Source organism: Lepidochelys kempii, chromosome 5, assembly GCF_965140285.1.
Source record: "Lepidochelys kempii isolate rLepKem1 chromosome 5, rLepKem1.hap1, whole genome shotgun sequence".
NCBI lineage: Eukaryota > Metazoa > Chordata > Testudines > Cheloniidae > Lepidochelys > Lepidochelys kempii.
In genome coordinates, this window is record NC_136384.1 from 23,987,088 (window position 1) to 24,009,990 (window position 22,903).

The 22,903-nt window shown below is 41.0% G+C and overlaps 1 long non-coding RNA gene across 7 annotated transcripts in view; it reads left to right on the forward strand.

Annotated features, from left to right (window-relative positions):
- LOC140911185 (uncharacterized) overlaps positions 1 to 22,718 on the forward strand; it is a 466,381-nt gene extending 443,663 nt beyond the window's left edge. For 3 of the 7 annotated variants that reach the window (XR_012158854.2, XR_012158855.2, XR_012158849.2), the window contains 6 exons: positions 4,132 to 4,295; positions 12,704 to 12,765; positions 17,124 to 17,192; positions 18,269 to 18,519; positions 19,179 to 19,383; positions 20,841 to 22,718. This is a non-coding gene — a long non-coding RNA (uncharacterized LOC140911185). The remainder of the gene's footprint in view (positions 1 to 4,131; positions 4,296 to 12,703; positions 12,766 to 17,123; positions 17,193 to 18,268; positions 18,520 to 19,178; positions 19,384 to 20,840) is intronic. The other 4 variants (XR_012158850.2, XR_012158853.2, XR_012158852.2 and 1 more) reach the window with 4 other exon arrangements.
- The last annotated feature ends 185 nt before the right edge of the window (positions 22,719 to 22,903 follow it).

Genomic DNA, 22,903 nt, shown 5'->3' on the forward strand with positions numbered 1-22,903 from the left:
AGTCTGTTACTGAGTGATCAGAGAGGTTGAAGTGTTCTACCGTTTTTTTAATGTTGTGATTCCCGATGTCAGATTTGTGTCCATTTATTCTTTTGCATAGAGACTGTCCGGTTTGGCCAATGTACATGGCAGAGGGGCATTGCTGGCATATGATGGCATATATAACATTGGTAGATGTGCAGGTGAACAAGCCCCCAGTGGTGGTTCCAGAAGGGGTGGGCTAAAAGACTGAAACCTGGCTGGGGGGAGGAGGGGTCAAGTTACCTGACACAAAGAAAACCACAGTGGTGAGTGGACTCTGTTACAGGCCTCAAAGTAGGTACCTGTACTCAGAAGAAGTAAAGTTATAGGTACCCCTCTACACTGTGCAGTAGAAGTAACAGCAGAGGGCACTGTTCTCACCACTGCCAATCTTCTCTCCTTTTAGATTCCAAGGCCAAAAAGGACATTGTGATCATGTAGTCTGACCTGTATAACACAGGGCCCAGAACTTCCCCAGAATAATTTCAAGAGCATAGCTCTTTACCAAAACCCTTGGTAAATTGTTCCAATGGTTAATTACTCTCACCATTAAAAAGCTATGACTTATTTGCAGTCTGAATTTGTCTAGCTTAAACCTCCAGCCATTGGCTTATGTTACATCATTCTGTACTAGAGTGAAGAGCCCCTTATTAAATATTTGTTCCCCATGTGGATAACTATGGACAATAATCAAATCATCCCTTAACTTTCTCTTTGTTAAGCTAAATAGATAGACTGAAGGAGCTCAATCACTATAAGGCATATGTTCTAATCCTTGAATCATTCTTGTGGCTCTTCTCTGAACCCTCTCCAGCTTATCAACATCCTTTTTGAATTGTGAGCTCCAGAACTGGACACAGTATTCCTGCAGCTGTTGCACCATTGCCAAATATAGAGGCAAAATAACCTCTTCTACACAAGAGTTCCCTGTTTATGCGTCCCAGGAATGCATTAGGCCTTTGGGCCACAGTGTTGCACTGGGAGCTCAAGTTCAGTTGATTATCCACCATGACCCCCAAATCTCCTTCTGTGTTACTGCGTTCCAAGATAGAGTCCCCCACCTGTAAGTATGGCCTACATTCTTTGTTCTTTCAGTGGGGAGACACTATTTTTCTTCCTCCATCACTGTTTATGGACATTGGGGAACTCACAGGAGGCACTCAAGCATTGGACTGGGTCTGTAAAGGTGATGTGTAAAGGATTTTTTTTAGAAGTTAGGATTGTGTGTGTCGTCCCCCCCCCTTTTTTTTTCTTTTCTCCTTTATGATATATAAAGAGGATCTGAAAGGGTTTGGTGTGTGGGGGTTTTTTGGGGTGGGGGGGGGAGGGAGTTCGTTGTTACGCTATCAGGAATGTCAATTCTATTTCCTGTTGTTGATAGAGGCCTTCTTAGGGCTCGGCAGGGAAAAGGTATTGAGTCTTAGGCAACCTTTTGCCAAGAGCGTAATTAGCCAATAAAGCTGAATAGATATTAACAAATTAAAAACAAAGGGTTTTTAAATATTCTGACTAAACATCTTATTTCAGATACTCAGCTTTCACTTTTTTTGGCTCTTGTGATGTCAACATTTTGCTAGTTCTCTGGTCATTAGACTCTTCCCAATGTAAAAGAGAGAACTATCTTTAAAACAACTCCTTAAAGGCTGCCATTGTACTTCATAAAGAAGCAAAAAAAAAAAAGTGCAAGTCCATTTTTTCCCTTTACACTGAAACATACCAAATTAATTGCTAACTAAATACAACACATGATTTATTTTAGATATAAATCCAGGTACAGAAATGGATATCCTTTCATGTACTTGAATTGAAACGAAATAGCGTACGGTGTAGGAAGACAGGTTTTACTCCAAAACAGCAAGTGCTTACTCAAATAATTCAATTAAATACAATTGTGTGCTTTAGGAGTTCTGCCATTTGCAATTTAATAAAGTGCTAATTTAATAGAAACCATATGTTCCCTTTCCAGGGCACTTCTCTCGAATCTAACTCGCAATTTAACTTATTACCTAAGCAAGCCACTAACTCAGCATTCAAGTCTATAGTTTAGCCTCAGAGTTTTCTCATGGAAAATGTTCATTATAAGCTTGTACATCATAAAGACAATGGAAAATGTTAATTTGCTGAGTTTGACTAAATTCTGTAAAAATGCCCATAGTCTAAAGGATTTTGTAGATGACCTTCATCACTAACTCACATTAGATCTACATAAAACTAACTCTTTATTTTTAGGGAGAGTTAGAGTCCCAGCTCACTCTAGTGTCCAGAGTCTGTACTGCAAATCAATGATTTTCAGAAATTTTAGTGAGATGACTTTTAGTGTAGGGCTCTTCAGGCCACTGTTGAGCCTCCTTTGGTTCAGAAGTGGAGCCTAGCTGCTTGTGCAAGGGTCATAACATAGGAGGAGCATAATGAACAAAATCAGAGAAATTGGGAATGAAAAAGACCTATTAGGCCTGCCGGCTGGCTCTTTTTGGGGTACTTTTTAGTATTCTGTCTAGTTTTGAAAGCCCTTAGCAATGGGGCTTCTGCCACTTCTCTTGGGAGAAAAGACCAGAGTCTAATATACATACCTGCCACTCTGAAAAGTTTTCTTCTTCCACCTGAATCTGATTTTTATTAATTCCATCCCATTACTTCTAGTTATACCCCTGTGTACAACTCTAAAATAACTCCCCTCCCTTCCTGATGTTCACATCTCTGGTGTAATTTAAAGCTATCATATCCTTAGCTAAACTACACCTATTTAGGTCTTGTGATCTAGCCTCATAAACTAATCCCTTTATTTACTATGCTGCTCCCTGTATTCAATTATCTCTCCCCAGTTGTGCCTTCTCTGCCCCCTTAGTCTCCTCACTGGAAGGTCTTCCATGCCTTTTACTCTCTCATCTCAAAGGGGTTTGTTCACCCTGTGCTCTAACTCCCTCATTTCTGAGTGAAGCAGCTGCTACGTCTCTCCCTTACTTTGACACCCTCCCCTTGCCCAATGTTTCCTCCTCTCTCAGTAGCTGTTGCCACATTGTTGAGAGCTGTTGGACTGTAGGTCCCTTTTGCCTTCGCTCTCTATGTGTCAACATTTTTCAGCTGAGCCAGGTGTTCATTAAGCTGCCCCCCACCTTGTGGATGGGGGTTCCATTCACAATGCAGAGGAAGGGCCTACTGAGCTGCTGCTCACTCATAGTAATGCAAGTGTTGCTGGCAGAAGCCTACGGGGTTTCCTCACAGTCAGAAGTCTGTTGTGGGGACTATAATATATTATTTTATATAGTGTTTCATCATTAACGGCATCTGAAAAAGACAGTCAGAGGTTTTACTTTTATTTGAAGAGTAATTTAAACAAAAAAAAATACACATGATACTGCCCAAGTTCAGTCACTACTTGATATATTGATTTAAATTTCAGTTGTTTTCTCAGAAGTGAATGCATGGCGTTAGCTTGTTTAGAAAAGAGGGAAAAGTCTTTTATTTCTCAGCAGGAGCTATTTTTAGATTCTGCCCAAGTTACCGACATTATATCTGCAGATCAGGCCTGCTCTTTATTCTTCATCAGGTTACCACCTTGCCTATCTCAGTGGGTGGGGGTAGAGGGGAGGGAGATTAATTAAATACATTTTGTGCAGCACTTCGAAAATAAAAATTGCAATAAGTTCTAATTTATTAACTTGAGATTAACTCAGCAGGGTCTAACACAGGGAGTGTCCAATCAATTCTTGCTTACCTTATCTACATCACATCTGCGTTACAATGAACAAGTCTAAGACCAAAACAAAAAAAAGTTCTCTAGCAACTGAAAAAAAGGGTTTCCACTTTAATGTACACAATAATACCCCTACGCCATACTAAAGAATTCAGTGCCCACAAAACACAAGCTCATCAAAACCTTTTGTTTTCTTCCTACAGCTTGGAGACAAATATCAAATAGCTAAGAGCTGGAAGAGCATTCTGGGTATTGGCATGCAAATGAACATACCAAGCATCCCACTTTGCTTAAGAATTCCCATGTCTGAAAAAAGTAGACATTTATCAAACAACTTGTCCTCAGGCAGCCTTAACAGATGTACAATTTGTATAGAATATTTTTAACATTTTATTTCTTTGTGTTTTTTGTTGCAGTTCCTCAATTCAGGTCACTAGAAAAACAAAGTTAAAAAGAAATAGTTGCTGCATTTGCCATGGAAAGAAACAGTTGCTCTATTTACTATGGAATCCCTAGAGCGTATGCTAATGGAAACCTGTGCAGAACTAATAACCCCTTCTAAAAATACAGGGATTGATAGGTAATGAACTCCTGTACATTTTGTTACTGTAAGGATAAACAGATGTTTTCCAATAAACAAATTTTCTTCCAATTCTGTTTTTTAATTTTTTAACTTGAAGCATTTTGGCAAACATGTTATAATTGTTTTTCTTGGAACAAAAAATATATTGAAAGTAAAATATTGCCTGCCACCACATTTTTAGGTGGAAGGAAGTGGGGGTAAGATGTTATAGCTGATATGTCTTGCAAGAGGGCTGTGGTCTTCTGCTGGTGGATTTGTCACCAGCTCTGATGTAGGTGAGACAGTCTGGATTTTCTTGTGACTGTGCCACATCCCAAAGATATGTTTGCCTTGTTTTCCTCCCTCTGGATCAAGTGTGTCATACTGGAACAGAGAGGCCAACATTTGATGTGACCCAGTCAGCTAATCCCACATACAGAAGACAATTGTCTGATTATATCAAGGGATCTTCACAATGGCTTCTGAACAATATTCTTGAGTGAGATTTCAAGCACTAGCCTTACCAAATGGGAGGAGACAGGTCTTTAGGAGGTGTGACCTCCTTTACAAAGAGAGGAGAGAGAGGCTTTAAGACTCCTAATTATTTATCATTTCTATAGCGCCAAAAAGTCAAACAGCAAGTTTATATATGGAGAATGCAAAAAAGTAATCCCTGATTTTTGTGCGTGGGTGGGGGGGAGCTGGCTATAATATAGTGCAAAACCAATAATGCCAAGTTAATCAGAGGTTGGTGTGATCAGTGTAGTTTGAAGGCTTCCCAGAATAGGTATGTTTGTAGGAACTTCGTGAGGCAGGAGTCTTGTCCTGTAGTAATGAAAAACTATTCAAGACATATGTAAAGTTGTAATGAGAGAGAAGTTACAAAGACATGAGAGGGGGAATGATTAGAGAGAGGCTTAGGTGGGGCTAAGGACAAGAGAAGGGGTATAGGAGTAGATAGTATGATATGTAGGTAGGCACAAGTGCTCTGAAGGTTAAGATGTTTTAAACTAGTTTTAGAAGAATGGAAGCCAATGCAGAGATTCAACAAGGGGCAAGACATACCATAGAATAACGGGAGAAGATGTTGATCTTAGCAGCATTCTGGATGGCTTAGATCCTGAGGGGACCAGGACTCCAAAGAGCAGGAAGATGCAAAAGTCAAGTCAGGAGATAACAAGAGTTTGGGCTAAAATATTGGCAGGTAGCATAGAAGAGAGGGAGACGTACTGGACTGAGGACAAGAGACACTGGGTGAAAAAATAAATTTGATTTCACATAGTAAAAGTGAGGTGGGAATGAATAAACTTACCGTGAGAGAGAGCATTGAGGGAGAGAAAGGGGCTGAGGATTGAGCTCTCAGGAAAACCAACAGATGGATGGAGCAGGAACCAAAGGAAACCAAGACAGAAGTCTGGAGAGCAATGAATGAGAAGGGAGTGGTCAGCAGTGGCCCAGGCACCACAGTGACCTAAAAAGATGAGGACAGAGAAGAGGCCATTAGATTTGACCAGAAGGAGGCCATTTGATATTTTAATAAAACCACTTTTTGTAGAGTGTGGTGAGCAAAAGATCAAAAAGCCAAAAGCAACAGAGGATCGTAGAGCTGGAAGGCAGGACCTAGCAGACACAGGAACAGAATACTTTCTTGAACAGTTTAAAAGCCTCAGGGGAGAGGGGTGGCCTCATTTACACATCAAAGATGGGGAGGCCTTAGGGGGTGTGGTGTTATTTACACTTGCATCCGATGAAGTAAGCTGCAGCTCACGGAAGCTCATGCTCAAATAAATTGGTTCGTCTCTAAGGTGCCACAAGTCCTCCTTTTCTTTTTGCGAATACAGACTAACACGGCTGTTACTCTGAAACATATCAAAGAAATAAAGGCCTTTAGCAGGGAAGGTCTTAGTTGCATGCTGCTTACTCTGAACTTTCTAAGAGCACACTTGACTTTTTATTCTTTCCTTTAGTTATAAATTTCATTTCTGCTGACAGCAGGAGTAAATGCTTTTATGGCAAATAAAATTTATTGCTTTAAAAGGTTATCAGTCTTCCTGTATGTGCGCTTACAGACCTAGGTCAAAAGGAGAGAAAAATTCTTGGTGTGTTTTTGTTTGTTTTTTGTTTTTTAAATTTCTGGTGCCAAAGCAGACAGAATAAAGTATGTACTACTGTAGCAAGCTAAAGGGGAGTTAAGGCTTTCTGAGAGAATAAGCATCTTGTTTACTTCCTATTCCTTTATACAGTTATTGCTATTAAACTTTTCTATCCTTTTTCAGGGAAAGGGGCATCAGGATTACGGTGGGTTTTTTTTGGGGGGGGGAGGTGAGGTTGCAAGTCAAGCAGTTTTATAGCTCAGTTTTAAAATTAAATCTCGAGAGAGAGAGAGAGAGAGAGAGAGTTCAATTGCCTTTGTTTTGAAAGACCGGCAGGAGCTAGTCCACATGCACACAAAAAAGCATCCCAGCATTTCCCACAGGGGGCAGACTTCACCGTTGCTTCTTACCTTCATCCTCCTGTCATTATTGGGAGAAGAACAAAGTACTGAACTGAGCAAGAAATCCAAAAGCAAACCTGAGTCCAGCATGGGGCTACTCATTCTTTTTCCAATTAGGCTACACCTAGTATAACTCCAGCAGTTCCGACAGAAACAAATAGGAAATATTTGAAATATTCCCAAGCACCATGCATGCACTGTCAATTATTCTATATTACTTTTTAAGTGAACATAAGTATTCTGGGTACCTTGCAAAAACAATTAAACCTCTTTCTTCAAAAAGCATATATTTGACATTAAAGAACTTCCTTTGTATTCAGAACATAAGGAATTACAGCACCAATGTACATGAAGCAGCTTAATTAAGTGGTCTGCTGAACAGACCAGAAGGCAGAAACTTCCAAGTTTTAATCCCAGTTTGCCACTGCCTCACTAGATGCTCTTGAACAAGTCTTTTAATTTCTCTATGCCTCAGTCTCCCCTTCAGTACAAATGGGAATAGTATTTTCTTAGCTCCCTAAGTGGAGGGTGATATAATGACTGATTTGCAAAGGTTTGTTAAGATGCTTTGCAGATAGTAAATTCTCTGTAAACAACAAGTATTATCAAACAGTGCCAGCTTGTGTAGCCTTCTGGAGTGTGGAGAAGCCATCCTGCAGTGAGAGAATGAAGACTTTGAACCTGGGACTCCTCTGAGCCTATACTATTTGCATGATAGGCAGGAAGGAGGACTGTAGCAAGAATAAATACATCCAGAAAGCAAAGCATTTTTTTTCCAAAATAGACTACAGCCTTTCTGAGGTCATCTATGGTGAGCTATGGAAGTAGAATTAGAAAAGTAAACTAGAAGGCATCATTATCCCTCAAGGTCAAGCATCGAGATTAGACCCCCATAGGAGGGAACCCAAGGAGGTTAAATCCTTTGAGGAAAAGGACAACCTAAGGCGCAATGGTGAAATTCCTACAATGGGGATGGTGCCTGAGCATGGCTACTAGTCAGTATGAGGCTCATGGACAAAACCTCAAAACTAGGTCCTCCCACAGTGCAGCTAACCAGGCTAACTTAAAAACTAGCGCCCTCCCCCCCCCACCCATGCATTCATAGCCCACATAAAGAATGCAGGGTCAGCATAATATGATTGTAGCAGAAGTGGGGCTGTTCTGTAGTAATTTATGAACGCTGCATGTTGACCTGGTTATCGGGATGTCTACTGTATGACTAATGGGTTAAATCAATAGGACTGTTGGGAAACAAACAAGAAGGCTAAACAATGGCTTGAGATGTCCACACTGAAGTGACAATGCAAGAGCCTCTGTCCCTCTGCTGAGCTCCCTGGACTAATTTGTCAAGGGGAGATCCAAGCTTGTGAACACCTGAGAACAAAGACCCTGTCTAGATTTAAAAGGTCACACTCCCTCAAGCAGATGGAGAGATTGTTAGGGGACACAGACTGACAACCAGACCCTAGAGGTGAGGCAGGGATGGATTAAGACCTTTAGAGAACCTAAGCACTGAAAAGATTATGGTCCCCCCTTCCCCCCCAACATGTAATTCAAAATAAAAACAATACTATACCGTAAAATAAAATTTTATTTTTTGAAATGACACAAAACTTACATGTATGCTGAAATTAAAATAGCTTCTTTCTAGATTTTTCTGATTGCAAAGTTCTGGATAAGTTCATCGAAGCTGACTTGACGAAGCATGTCCACTTCCATACACAACAGGGAAAGTGAATCAAGTCTGTCCTGACACGTTGTTCTCTGAGGATATTTTTATTCTTTTCAACTGAGAAAAAGAGCATTCTGCGGAGCAGTTAGTAATCATCAATGTTAGAAAAATATGTAGTATGAGCTCTACATTTAGAAATACACATTGTATTCCATCTTTCAATATTGTGTCATAAAGATCAATGTGACTGAATTTCATTTTTCCTGTTTCATTAAACTTTGCGCACATATAACAGTGGAACTGGTGTACTTCTCCACAGAGATTCATGTTCAAGTCAACTAGCTTTTGGGAACCTTGTGAATATTGTTTGTCAGATAAGTCCATATCATTTAGAAAAGAAAATCTACTTGATACTACTTTGTACACTTCACCCCTCCTCTTCATATGAGCTTCAAATGTATCAATTATAGCATAGCAAGTAGATACGTGAAATTTGTCTCTAGGATTCAATGCTGTTTCTGTTGCACTCCTATCATTTGCTTGTTTTTTCCTGATTTGCTTGTGGGACTGGGCTTCTTTGTCGTTAATATTAGGCAAGATATCTTTTGATATGTCTTCAAATCTTCTGAAATCATTCCTCAAAGTGTGTAAGTGGTCTGCTAATGATTGACAGAGGTCTGCACATGTGTTCAAATCCAGTTATTTTTCTTGGAGAGCTTTACTTGTGTGGTAAAAGTGTTGTAAAATTTCATTCCACATGGTCAACATGAATATAAACTCTAGTTCTTGCATCTTGTTTGCCTCTCGTATAATATCTCCCTTTTGTGATTGGTCTTCAGCTATACTTTCTAATGCATCCACAAACTTTGAATAGGACTCCAGAATTGCACTTGTTGCCACTGCATGTGCCTCCCAGCGAGTATTAGAAAGAGATTTCAACGAACGATCATTGCCCAAATATGTTTTAAGAGCTGCCCATCGGTGTGTTGAGGCAGAGAGAAATGTATAAAGTAACTGGACTGTTGAGAAAAAACTTATTGCCACCGGACAACAATCAACAGCACCGCGGCCAACAAGATTGAGAGAGTGGGCAGCATATAGTATGAATATGACATATTTGTTCTGTTCTAAAAGCTTCTTCTGCATTCCTTGATAACGCCCTGACATGTTGGCAGCGTTGTCGTAAGATTGACCTCTGCTCTTTGAGAAATCTATTTTGCAAACTTGGCACAGAGAAGGCAGGACTTGATTTGCCATTTCTTCACCAGTGTGGCTTTTCAAATTGAGGAATATTATAAATCGTTCAACTGGTTTTCCATCTGTGGGGGACACATTTTAGTACAATACTCAATTGATCAATATGTGAAAGATCAGGTGTAGAGTCGACAGATAAACTGAAGTACCCAGCAATACTTATTTCATCCACAATAGCTGAACGAACTTTGTCACTCATTAGACCAGTGAGTTCATCACATATTGTTTGTTTGCCGTTGGTAAAAGTCTGACGAGATTTCTCAAATGGCCCATTGTGGTGTTGACAGTCATTTGGTCCACAATCTATCCAGTAAGCTACATCATCGGTACTGAAATCAACCCAAATACCAGGATCTTTCCTCCTATTTACAGCATGAGCAGTTTCAGTCTCTGACACATCCATATCTTCTAGAACAATGTCTGTTTTACCACCAGGAGTAGGATGATCAGTTACAGTCTCTGACACATCCACATGTTCTGGAATGGTGTTTGTTTCACCAATAGAAGAAGGGTCAGTCTCTGAAACACCTACAGGTTTTGGAACGAAGTCTGTGCTACTGAGAGAAGATGTTGCTTCTGATGAATTCGCTTTGAAAAATGATGTCAGCTTTGGAAGATTTTGGAAAATGTCACTTATTTTGTTTCTTTTCTTCCGCCAGTTTACGTTTCTGTGCTCCATTCGGTTACGTTTCATCCTACCCCTTATCTCAGTTATCTGAACTTAAAAAAACAAAAACAAATTACACAACGTACAGTATTTCTCTGTGTGTGTGTGTATATATAAAAAAGAAAAAAAAACGAATCAAGTACATATAAATCAGAAGAATATATCAATAATAAAACAAATTTATTGCAATACATGACAGGATCTGATTTCTTCACATTATTTCAATCTACGCTAGTAGGACGCCTCCCTGGTTTAGGTGGGGATAAGTAAGAAGAGAAGAGAGAAATGGGGGAAGAGTGTGGAGTGTAAGGAAGTCTAACAAATTTCTGATTTTTCCCATGATGACTACTTTGATGCTTTCTTTTTAATATCAAATATCAATTTTTTTTTTAAAAAATCTTTTTTTTTTTTGGTGCCCCATACTTTGCTGGTGCCCTAAGCACGTGCTTATTCTGCCTATTGGGTAATCCAGCCCTGAGGTGAGGGGTCGCTGGAAAAGTGAGGCCTGTGTAGGGTCTCTATCCAAGGATAGTAGGACTCCAGGTAAGCTAGACATATGTGTAGACCACTTGCTGTATTAATATCTGTTCTATTTTTAAAAATCCTTATGCTTTTGTGACATTATATGATTAAAATATGACCATGTAGATCATTGTTCCTACCACTGTTATATGATTGCAACAAATCTTGTTCAAAGTATATCCTGTAAGGTGTCAATGAAAAAGTTTTATGGTTTGCTGAATATGATTATCCTATTTGCATACATCATTTTTGTATCAGGAGTTATGAATATTGTCTGTGTACCTGTATTTCAAATGTTTGCTCCTGGGTAACTCCCACAAGGTACCTACATCTAGTTTAGCCAGCAGAGTGTGAAGTGTTCTTCAACTATTCAACTTGAATAGTCCCTTAACTTGCAATGCACTATAGAAGAGGAGTATCCCTACCTGATGGGCCTTCCTGTGGATGTTCTAAATAGAATATGGGTAATGGCCTCTGCTATGATTCATCGAAGCATGCAAGGGCATGTGACTAGACTGAACTCCATCTTGTGTGCCTGTAACTTTCCACAAACTGAAACTGAGAGCTTTCCCTCCACGTGGCAGAAGCTATAGAAGGCCCTGGAAACATCTCCATTTTGCCTCTTTCCTGCTCTAACCTCTGGACTATGGATTTATACTCATGGGCGCATTCTAACCAAGAGACTGAGGACCTTCCAATTATTTGGAAGCAACCAGAGACTTGACTTAAGCCAGCAGTTTATTCCTTTAACCAATTTTAACTCTCACCACTTTCTTTTTTTTATAAATAAACCTTTAGATATTAGATACTAAAGGTTTGGCACCAGTGTGAATATTGGGTAAGATCTGAGTTGTATATTGATCTGGTATGTGGCTGGTCCTTTGGGATCAGAAGAACTCTTTGCTTGATGAAATTGATTTTAAATAATCACTCATCATTAAATCTGGGTGTTCAATCTAGAACTGGAATACCTAAGGAGGCTTCATTTCTGACCTCTTATTAGCTAATGTGGTGTGAGAGGAGTTTACTTTTGTTGTGGTTTGTTGTGTCTACCTTATGGAAGAATAACCACCAGTTTTTTGGGAGTGTGTCTATTTCTCAGCAGTTTGTTCTGAATTTGGTATTCTCAGACGTGACCCACTGAGTCACGATGACAGCTTTAGTCCTACTTTCAAGATTAAACAATACTTTGGTTTAAGAAGGCTGTCTGGTCACTCTGTTCACCACTGGTCACAGGCTACCAAGCATAATAATCGCAGGTAGCATGTCCAGCCAGATCTGCTGGGTAACCATGGTCGACATACAGAGTACTCGCAAAAAGAAAAGGAGTACTGGTGGCACCTTAGAGACTAACAAATTTATTGGAGCATAAGCTTTTGTGAGCTACAGCTCTCTGATAGAGAGTACTGTTAGCCCAGGGTCTGGTCTAAGAGTGGGAGAATCAAGTGATTCCACCTCAGGAGAGGTAAAGGCATGGGGACTGACATCCAAAAGGATGCATTCACAGGGATCAGAGAGGGGGCAGACGTGCAGCTATCCCTGTAATTGTGACGGTGATCACTGTGAAATTTAAAAACAAAAAACAGGCATGTGTGTGCATTCTCCGTTTAGCTTTTTTGAAAGCCTTGCTAAGAAGGCATTAAAATAGTCAGGCCTTGTGGTTCCAAGGACATGTGAGGGTCTTATAGGCAGATTTAGTCCTTGAGACTTGTTAATAGTGAGGGTGCAAATTGCAGCCCCTGGTGGGTCCGAGTTGTGAGGCTGGAAGTGGCAACAATAAAGTAAGTATTTCTCCCTCCTCCCCCTTTTCTAAACAGGAAGAAGATGGAAAAAAGCTTCATACCGAGCTTCATACCGAGTGGAAGCTTCATACCGAGAAGTAAGTGTGTGTTTGTGTGTGTAAATGCAGAAGCCACTTGGCAGGGGAGGTGAGGAGAAATATTAAAGATGATGAACCAATTGCCCATATTATTTCAAACTGTGAAAAAGCTGGGGAAGAAGTGATTTGTGCAGGAGAACAAATAAGTTGTGTTTTTATTTTCCCCACGAAGAGAGTGGGAGTCCATCTATTTGCCCCTCATTACAGGCTGTGAAGCATGGTAATCCTTTTATTGGCCTGGGAAAGTTGGACATAGCTCCCTCTGGAATCCTCCTACCCTATTACATATACAGGAAAAGCTGTGTTATCTGGCACTTCACAAACCAAAAAGCTCTATAAACCGCCATTTTGGGAGGAGGTGCAGGGCACAGGCTCTGGCAGGGGTTGGGGCACAGGAGGGGTTTCGTTGTGCCAGATCCAGGTGGTGCTCACCTCGGGCCGCTCCCCGCAAGCAGCGACATGTCTGGAGAGGTGTGGGCAGGTGGCTTTATGTGCTGCCTCCGCCCACAGGCGCCACCCCTGCAGCTCCCATTGGCTGTGATCAATGTTCCTAGGCATAGGAATGGCTACAGGGGCTCCATGTGTTTCCCCACCCCAAGCGCTGGCTCCGCAGCTCCCATTGGCTGGGGACTGCAGCCAATGGGAGTGTGGGGTAGTGCCTGCAGGTGGGGCGGCACGCAGAGACACCTGGCCGTGCCTCTCCACACATGACACTGCTTGCGGGGAGCCGCCCAAGGTGAGCACTGCCTGGATCTGGCACCCCGAAACTCCTCCTGTACCCAAACTCCCTCCCTCTTAGTTAACTGAAATTTTTGACTTACCCCCCATTCTCTCAACATGCTGGATAACAGCTTTTACTGTAGTAGCTAATACTGAAGTCACTCAAAATCCCATTTTAGGGCTTCCTTGAACTAGATATGGACCAATTCCTTACATATGAACTATAGGATCTTGCAATAACTTTCAACTTCAGAATTATTTTTTTAAGTCTTAGTTCAACTATTTCCATATGAAGAGGACACAAATAAAAAAATACCTTTTTTTTACATAACTGGCAGTGATCATTTAGACAAGATTCACTGAGCAAACTGTTATATATTGCTCTGATGCTGTTGTTTGCTCAGATGCAGCTCTCTCTCTCTCTCTCTCTCTCTCTCTCTTTTTTGCAAAAATGTTATTGGAATGTTTCCATGAAACATCATAATAAAGCCTGTACATGAGATGATCACCAGAACATTTGAGTCATGGCTAAGAAATAATCCAAGAACATGCATTGCAAACAAAATATATTTCACTGGAAATGTCTGGAAAACAACAACAACATGAATACAATAAAATAAAGGTTAAAAGACCCTAATACCTAAAATACAATATCTTTCTTAGTATTTTTAGGGAAAACATCACTTTAAACAGCAAAGTGCGTATGCACCTGAGAGAGAGCGATTGGACTCTGTTCTCAGTGCCTGGAATTCATTTCTAACCCTAGTGAGCATAATAAAGAGAATTTTGGAAAAGTCATGCCCGTGGAAGGTGCCAAAGTGACAGCTCAGGACGCTAAAGTCTGTATTTATCAACATAATGTGTTCAGCTTCCCTATATTACAATGCTACTGTGCCTCAACCCTGATCTGGATGGATTTCCTTGAAAGAAAGCCCTGTGCAAGGGAAGTTGTGTGACCTGTGTTATATAGGTCAGATTAGATGATCACAATGGTCCATTCTGGCTTTGGAATCTGTAACTCCATGCCATGTCAGTCACCTGTCTTTCTATGAAGACTGGCAATAAGGCTGCCAGCTAGTGCCCATTATGATGGGGGTTTTTTGATATGAACACATGTCCACTTTGAACTGGACTGAGGTCACAAACTTGCTATCCGATAGGCCCCAGACACTAGACCATTTGAAACAAATGTTGTGAAGTGGAACTGTGAATATTATCTTATTTTTCTACTGGTGTCTAAAGTTAAATTTTTTGATTTTCCACTGGTTATAACTCTACATCACTATAGCCAGCTAACAAAATGTAGAATTAGAAGAGGGTGGGAAGTAGAAGTTCTTTACAAACAGGATTCAGAGTAACAGCTGTGTTAGTCTGTATTCGCAAAAAGAAAAGGGGGGAGGTATTTTTTCATGCTTTGTGTGTATAAAAAGATCTTCTACACTTTCCACAGTATGCATCCGTTGAAGTGAGCTGTAGCTCACGAAAGCTTATGCTCAAATAAATTGGTTAGTTTCTAAGATGCCATAAGTCCTCCTTTTCTTTTTACATACAAGAGTTTCTCCTAGTCTTTCCTCAATATGTGAGCACCACTCCCATTAACCCATCTGACACCCCATGTGTGTTCTACCTTTGACCATTCAAATGCAGTAATATTCTATGGTGGTTTAGCATACGTTGTCATGCAGCAAGGCCTCTCTTGAAAACCAAAGGATTAATAGGCCCCACTCAATAACAATGCTTTCAGTACAGGACTGGTAATAAAGAATTAGATGTGGATTTAATGTGAAGCATTATTGTCTTGTGAAACAAGACTTCCCTTTTTGTTTGTGTTATTATTTAAACATTTCCACTGTGGTCCTTTTGGGGGGCTCAGAAAAGAGATCTGTTTACAGCCCATCCCAGAAAAAAAGATTTCAAGAATATCTATTGGGGGGTGGGGAGGGAATGGTTATCAGAAATCAACAAAGTTCCATTACTACAAAATCAGTAATAAAACCACACTTCTTAACTTTAAACACTGAGTTACACAATATGAAGAAGCATAAAGAGCCAAATACTGTGGTCAGAAAAAAACTCTCATTTTGGGGTTAAAATTTTACTGAATGTAATTGGTTGCACCCCATTTATGTGCAGGGAAGCTTTGTTTTTGTAGGATGATTGGTGATGCTGAAAAGTGTACAGTTTGCTCTAAAAGTTAGGCAGTTTTAAGTGAGGTAAGAAATAGCAGGGTGTGCCACAGAGACAGAAGGTGGGGTTGGGGGGATGAGGAGAGAAAATTTAAATTACATTTTTGGAATTGTTTTGTTTTAATACTCTAACAGGATTAATAACATAGTTAAGAACCTTTTTAAAAATATATATACCAACTTTTTAACCTGAGAGTATCATTTTAAGTGATTTGCCTAGGTCACACAGTGAGTCAGTGAAAATATAGGGGAAATCCAGAAGTCCTAAACCTCACTTCGCACAGTCTAAACATAAGATTCAAAGTGCGTAATGGCAACACCTGGAGAGCCACAAATGGGGTATATTTCTGAAACCAATCTCCAAAAGTCAATTTTTTTAAAATGAAAAACAGAAATAAAACCTCCATCTGGAGTTTCTGGGTGTACATTTTAATAGAAAACTGTAATAATTTGTTGCAATACCTTTAGGACTGGATTCTATAGTCACCCTGCCCATCAAGCCGCAATTGATGTAAAAACAAAACTGGACCCTTTACTAATATACAAGATTAGCTATTTATCTAATGCCCCTAAGACACCACTGCATTAATGATTCAGAGGCCTCAAAAAGGTGAATTAAGAACAAAAGATTAGGCTTCATCTCTCAATATTCCTAATGTATACCAGTTTAAACTAGACCCATGAAGTTATTTTCACACAGGTGCTTAAGTGTCAGTTTCCTTTGGGGTTTTTTTTTTTTTTTGTACTTCATGTATTGTTAAAGCTCCTTCAATGTTTATTCTTTCATTTCTGCCTTACTGGCATCATTCAGAGAGGCCTTTCACCGTACCAGACTAGCCCAACCAAAGATAATTCACTAAAAACTGGACAAAAGAAAAAGTTCACTCCTGACTCGGACTCTGCTTTTTCATATGTAGGCATTTGTCAATTGTCTCAGGGGTGGGGGGCAAAGGGCACATTATAGATGCCACTTTACAGAATGAAAATAAATAATAGAATAAGAGTTATGATATGAAGTAGATGGTTTAGGGGTCTATAGGCTATAGTTCCTGGCTATTTGCAGACTCCAGAGCACAACTCTGCATCAGATTCCATTAGAAGATTCACAATCATAAAGGCAAGAAGCCATAATTAAAAACTCTATATTTTAAAGACGGAATCCTAGATTTTTGACAGTAAATTCAATAGGAGGGTGGATTCAGCAGCCAGTCCAGCAGTGAGGGGCTCATGGAAAAAACCAAGTCCTGCCTGAAGTTACGTACTGTTAACACTAAGTAGGGATGGATGAATTTCATGGAGTTCAGCTTTTGGCAAACTTGTCAAATATGTTCTTGTTTGAAAAACTAGTGAGAGTTTGTGGACCTTTTCTTCCTTGAATCCTTATTTCTCCTACAAGGATGCTTCAGTTTAAACCAAACATGAAAACGTTCAAATATGTTTTTCTACCTACAGGGAAGCTGTGCTACACAGATTAGGCTAAAAGGATCCCCCAAAAGAGGCTGGTACAAGTGTGTGGCCTGGGTATGTGGTATCTATTTTTTTTTATTAAAATGTTTACCTCTTTCCCATTTCTTCACTCCCACTTCCCTTGCACCAGTCTCTCTGTTTCACAGTCTCATTGCAATTTTTCTCCCTATTATTTCACTGGCTTTTTTTTTTCCTTGGCTCCTTTTTTCAGTCTCTTCTAAGCAGAATGTGAACCCAATAACATTCTAATTCCAGTCAGTCTTTCCAACCACAACTTTCAAGTGAGTTTGACATTAGGCAAAACAGGCCAGACACTCAGCTGGTAATAATCATCATAGCTCCATTGAAATCAATAATTACAACTATTTACACCAACTGAGGTGCTGGATCAATTAATTCTCCCATCGGTAGTTAAACTGCGTGAGTGTGAGGTGAGAAACGTAATCATACAAGAGCTCAATAGTGTTTGGTTTTTTATCTCAGAAATAGCAGTTCTCTGAATCCAATGTTATAAACAGGTCGCCCCCTTGAACCAGTTTTATATGCTGAAGAAACTTGCATCTTTGCTGCCATCTTCTGACAAAACAAAAGTACATTTTTTGTTACACTTCTGCCAATGTTAACATTTAATTATCTTTTGTCCATTTTTAACTGACCATTGCACAGTTTTTCTTTTCCTTACTTGTCAACATAATTTTTGGGGATGTTACACGAAAGTTTTTTTTTTAATCTTTTAAATCAGCTGTACTGATCGATTTTAGTCTGAAAGGCCACCATCAAACTAAACATCAACATTTTAAAAACTTCATTTCTTTTCACCATTTATGCGATATCTGGCATTTGGTCAGTGATAAAGTGAAGGGGTTGATTGTTTTTGGTTCACGTGTTCTACTCAGTGAAACAATTTTGGGGTCGTAAACATTGCAAGAGAATGTTTAAATCCAAGCTAACTGCCTCTCCCCTCAACCCATTTTTAATTAAAAAAAATGCAAAAATATCTGTATTCTTCTTAGGTTCCTACATTTATGGCTAAACTATTGGATAATAGTCTTAGTAATTGCCTTTTCTTTTTGTCTGTGTATAGATAAGTATAATTTTACTAATGTTAATCCTCTTGGCTTGTCTTTTAGCATTTCATTAGGTTTGTAACGTCCAGCATGGTCTATTGCCTATCACAGTAACCTTTACTATCTGAATGAAACACCAAAAATCTAGAACCCCAAATCACTGCTGCAAGGGGCCAGAAAGCAGCCAACACAATAAGGATTCTCTGTGCAATGTAGGACCTGCATAACAGCCCTATCCCTATCTTATGGTTCCAGGGCAAGCTGTATCTTTGAGACCTCAGGCCTGGTCTACTACACTACAAAGTTCGGCTGATGTACGTTGTCTTGCATTGACCTTATTTGTGCATATGTCTGCTCTAAAGCTTGTTGTAAATGCCCCATTGATTATATAGTAAAACCACCTCCCTAAAGAGTTAGAGCCACAGTCAACATACTGAGGTCAATACGGTCCAAGTGGGATTCAACCCTAACAGTCTTCCAGCTGTTGTCCCACAATGCCCTATTCGCTGGGATAGTGACTGCTCTGGTTACAATTATAAACTCCATTGTCCAGGAGTCATAGAGATGGGAAGCCATGCCCCTGAAAACGTCCCATGCATTTTTGAAATGTCTTTTCTTGATTGCCCATCTGGGCAAGTACACCTAGCAGTTCTCCCTTGTGTGCAACTGCCCAACCAACCATGCCAACTCCACACAATTGCAGAGCTCCTGCCTGGAGAACACAGGAGATATATTGGCCTGTGGGGAGAAGAGGCTGTGGAAGCACAGTTATGGACCAGCTGTAGAAAGGTGGGCAGCTAGGAAAAGATTGCACAGGGGATGTACATGAAGGGTTACAACAGGGATTATCAGCTGTGCTGCATGAAAGTGAAAGAACTGCAGCAGGCATTCCACAAGACCAGGGAGGTCAACAATAGATCTAATACTGAGCACAGATCTACTACCTTTACAACAAGCTGCATACCATTCTCAGCAGAGACCACACCAGCACCCCCCAAACTACTGTGGCTACCCTGGAGGCCCACAAGACAGAGACCCCTGCTAAACAGCAAGGAGGAGGAGAAGAGGTGGCAGACATGGGGACTCCAGCCATGCCATGAGCCAAGACCTGTTTGATAGTCCTCAACAGTCTAACCAGCCAAACGTGGATGAGACCGATAAAGGGGAAGGGACCTTTGGTAACTGTGTACAGTACATACAATTTTCCTTAGCAAATTAAAATTTAAAGGTGGTGCCTGGCCCATTCCCAAGTTAACAAGCCGTGGTATTGGCTTTCAATTGTTTTGCTCATACAAGGTGAGATAGAATAGGTATCTACTTCCCTGTTGGGTTAGGCAGGGGGAAGGGGAATAGGGAGCAGTTTGTTTATGTACAAAGTGATGTCCCTTTTATCTTTCTGAGAGATCTCTATGAAACTTTCATGGAGATACTCTGCAAATTCTCTTAAAGATTTATAGGCATCGTTGCCTTATTTCTTCCTCTGCCATAGGACACTTTACCAGGACACTTTACAATATCTTCAGCAGGCACCACTGCAGTTAACAAGCTGGTGGCATGTGGGCACAAGTGGCTTTGGGATGCCAGTAGCAGTTATGCTTTCTGTGCCTCTATTACCCTCAGGAGTAAGATATCATTAGTGATCCTAGTTTACCAGGATTAAAAAAAAAAATCAAAATTCTAAAAAAACCCCAAAAAAACCCAACCATAAAAATCCATGTTTTTCCATGATTAAAATGGAACGCTGAATTTTAGTTTCCCTAGCCACAATATATATAAGTATCAGTTGAACACGGTGCGTTATTGATATATTTACAATTTTTAAGCAAGTTCAAAGCCTACCAGTGACATCAATTATTATAATCAAATTAATAGAGTTGCAATTTGTAATTGTCTGCCTTCAGACATAATCTGCAGCCTTGCTGCATATAGTACAGAACAGAACATTATCGTCAACTTGAAATTTGACCTTGACAAACTCAGTGACATGGTCTTTAAGGGTGATTTTAAGTTTTTGGCATCATTTCATAACTTTAATTATTAACATCTGGAGGCTGAAGTGAACTTTGAGATGCATTGAAACGCGAACCCCTATACGCCGGAAGCAGTTTATTGGAATATGTTTAGCTATGTAAATTTAAAATCAACCACAAGAGGGGAGGTTGCGCGCATTGAAATAAGTGACACTGGTACTTACAGTAAAATGTAGTTAATAGTTAATATAGGATTTTATTTTTCAAAAATTATAAAAACTAAAGATTCTCTATAAAAATGCAAATTCCATGCTTTTCCGTAGCAAACAGATTTCTAGGATCTCTGGATATCAGCTAGAACTAGCCCTGACTGTGGAAAATAGTTTCAATGTTCAGTGCCGTTTCCCTATGCTTGCACCCGTGGACTAGAGACTGCAATTTTATTGTTTCATGCAGCCAAAATTTCTTTCTGCCCCCTCATCCCTAATGGGCAACATGGCTGGGACTGTAGAGAGATGCTGGGTAGAAGTGCTCCAAAGCTGAAGTGTCAACAAACATGTCTTATTAGAAGTTGTTATGGGGATAAGGGAAGGGAGTTTTGAAACTTATCTTTCTCTTTCTATTGTGAGTATAAATCCAATGATATATCTGTGCACTTTTATCAGCAGCTGCTGCCTTTGCAGTCTTGAGGGATGCCTCCTCCACGTCTGTAGAATGCAAGATCCCGTTGAGGCAAAGAAAGAAGATGACAAAGGAGGGCATGTTTTGCAAGATCCTGCAAGCCAGTACTGCCTCAGACCTTGAATGAAGGGCCTGGAGGCATAGGCGCCAACTTTTGCCGGTGCTGGTGGGTGCTCGCCCCTGGTCCCACCCCGCCTCCACCCCTACGCCAATTCGAACCCCTTCCCCAAAGTCCCTGCCCCAACTCTGCCCCCTCCTGCCCCTACTGGACTCCTTCCTCAAATCCCTGCCCCAGCCCCGCCTGTTCCTGGAGCACACCACATTCTCCCTCCTCCCCCCTCCCTCCCAGCGCTTACCACTGCGAAACAGCTGTTTGGTGGCGGCAAGCGCTGGGAGCTAGGGGGAAAAGCGGGGACGCAGCGTGCTCAGGGGAGGTGGTGGAGACGGAGGTGAGCGGGGGGAGCAGGCGGGAAGCTGCCGGTGGGTGCAGAGCACCCACCAATTTTTCCCTGTGCGTGCTTCAGCCCCGGAGCACCCACAGAGTCGGCGCCTATCCCTGGAGGACCAGTATGACCAACAGCATGGACAAAGGCTCAGGGGTCCCAGCAGGAAAAGGACACGGAGATGTACCAGGACATAGTGTGACAGATTTATGTCACCAATCTGCCTTGGGCGTCAGGTGATCAGGCTGAGGCCACAGGATCTTTAGGGAGGAGATGACGGAACACACCATGTAACTGAGTTTTAAAGCTTTATTGATAAAAATAAAATAACAGTGGAGAGTGATGGGTGCTCCTCACGTCACTCAGAGGAAGGAAGAAAGTGTTAGTGCCCCAAGCCCTAACCCACGTTCATATTCACACACTCACTACCTGAGGCTGGCCAGGCCTGGGTGTAACATAAGAAGAGGGGGAAGGGTGGTCGAGAGTTCTGTCCTGTGTACACAGGTCATCCGGGTTCGCTGCCAGTCTCCGAATTGCTCCAGCTCTCAGGAGGGTTTTAAGTCCTAGGCTCCTTTGGGGGTGTTCCATTCCACAACCTCTGTGCTTGGTGCTCTTTGTGCCCGTCCAAACCGGCTTTCTGTGGTCTTCTTTGCTTTCCCAAAACACAACGGCTCCATGGACATGAAGCGCTGCCCCCCCACCCCTCATCATCTCACCTGTGTTTTCCATCTCTGCAGCCCTGGTTTTCTCATGGCTGGCTGTGGCGGGGTGAGGGATAAACTTCTTGTCTAGCACTGTGACCTTGAACTGGGGCCAGCATCTTATCGTTGGACTGAGCTTGTACCTACAGTGTTGAGTTAACCCATTCTCTGCTCTCTTTCTCCTTCCCCCTTTGGCCTCTTGCAACCTGCAAAAGAATCTTCCACTCCCCACTCACACCTTTGACCCTGCCCAAAATGCTTTGCGATGCTTGCAACAGCGTTAGCAACATGCAGTGCTGATCTGCCTTCCTCAGGGGAACTCCTGAGGTTGTGACAATAATGGGTCCTCTCAGGCCGAAAGCCCAAATGTTGCAGACCTCTGGTTGACCTCTTGGTTTAAAAATCAGACTCCCCACTCTTTACAGTCTTTGGAGAACTCCATGGTAGCAGCTCATTATCCCTCCCAACATACCACGTGACATCACGATGGCATGTAAATATCCCCATCACTCCACACTAGGGGACAACAAGGAAAACTACAGATTCATATACACTGACCTGTGAGAACCATGGCAGGTGTACATATAGCCACAAGGGACTACATTTGTGGACTGATATGGATAGAAATGTTTGCTGCCTTTCCAATTTTTAAGTTCTGTAAATCTGTTAAAAGTTTGTATTGCATTGCCTTTTGCACATTGTTCTTCTACTCTGGTTTGGCACTCAATAAATTTCTATTGTTAGAAAATACAATTATTTTTATTAGCTTGCAACACACTGTGGAATGCTTAGTGGTACTCAAAGCACACAATACTTGTACAGAAATAAAAAGGTCAGGAAAACACCCAGTCATATTTATAAATGTACAGAAAGCACCACATAATTCATAGCTTCACTAAAACA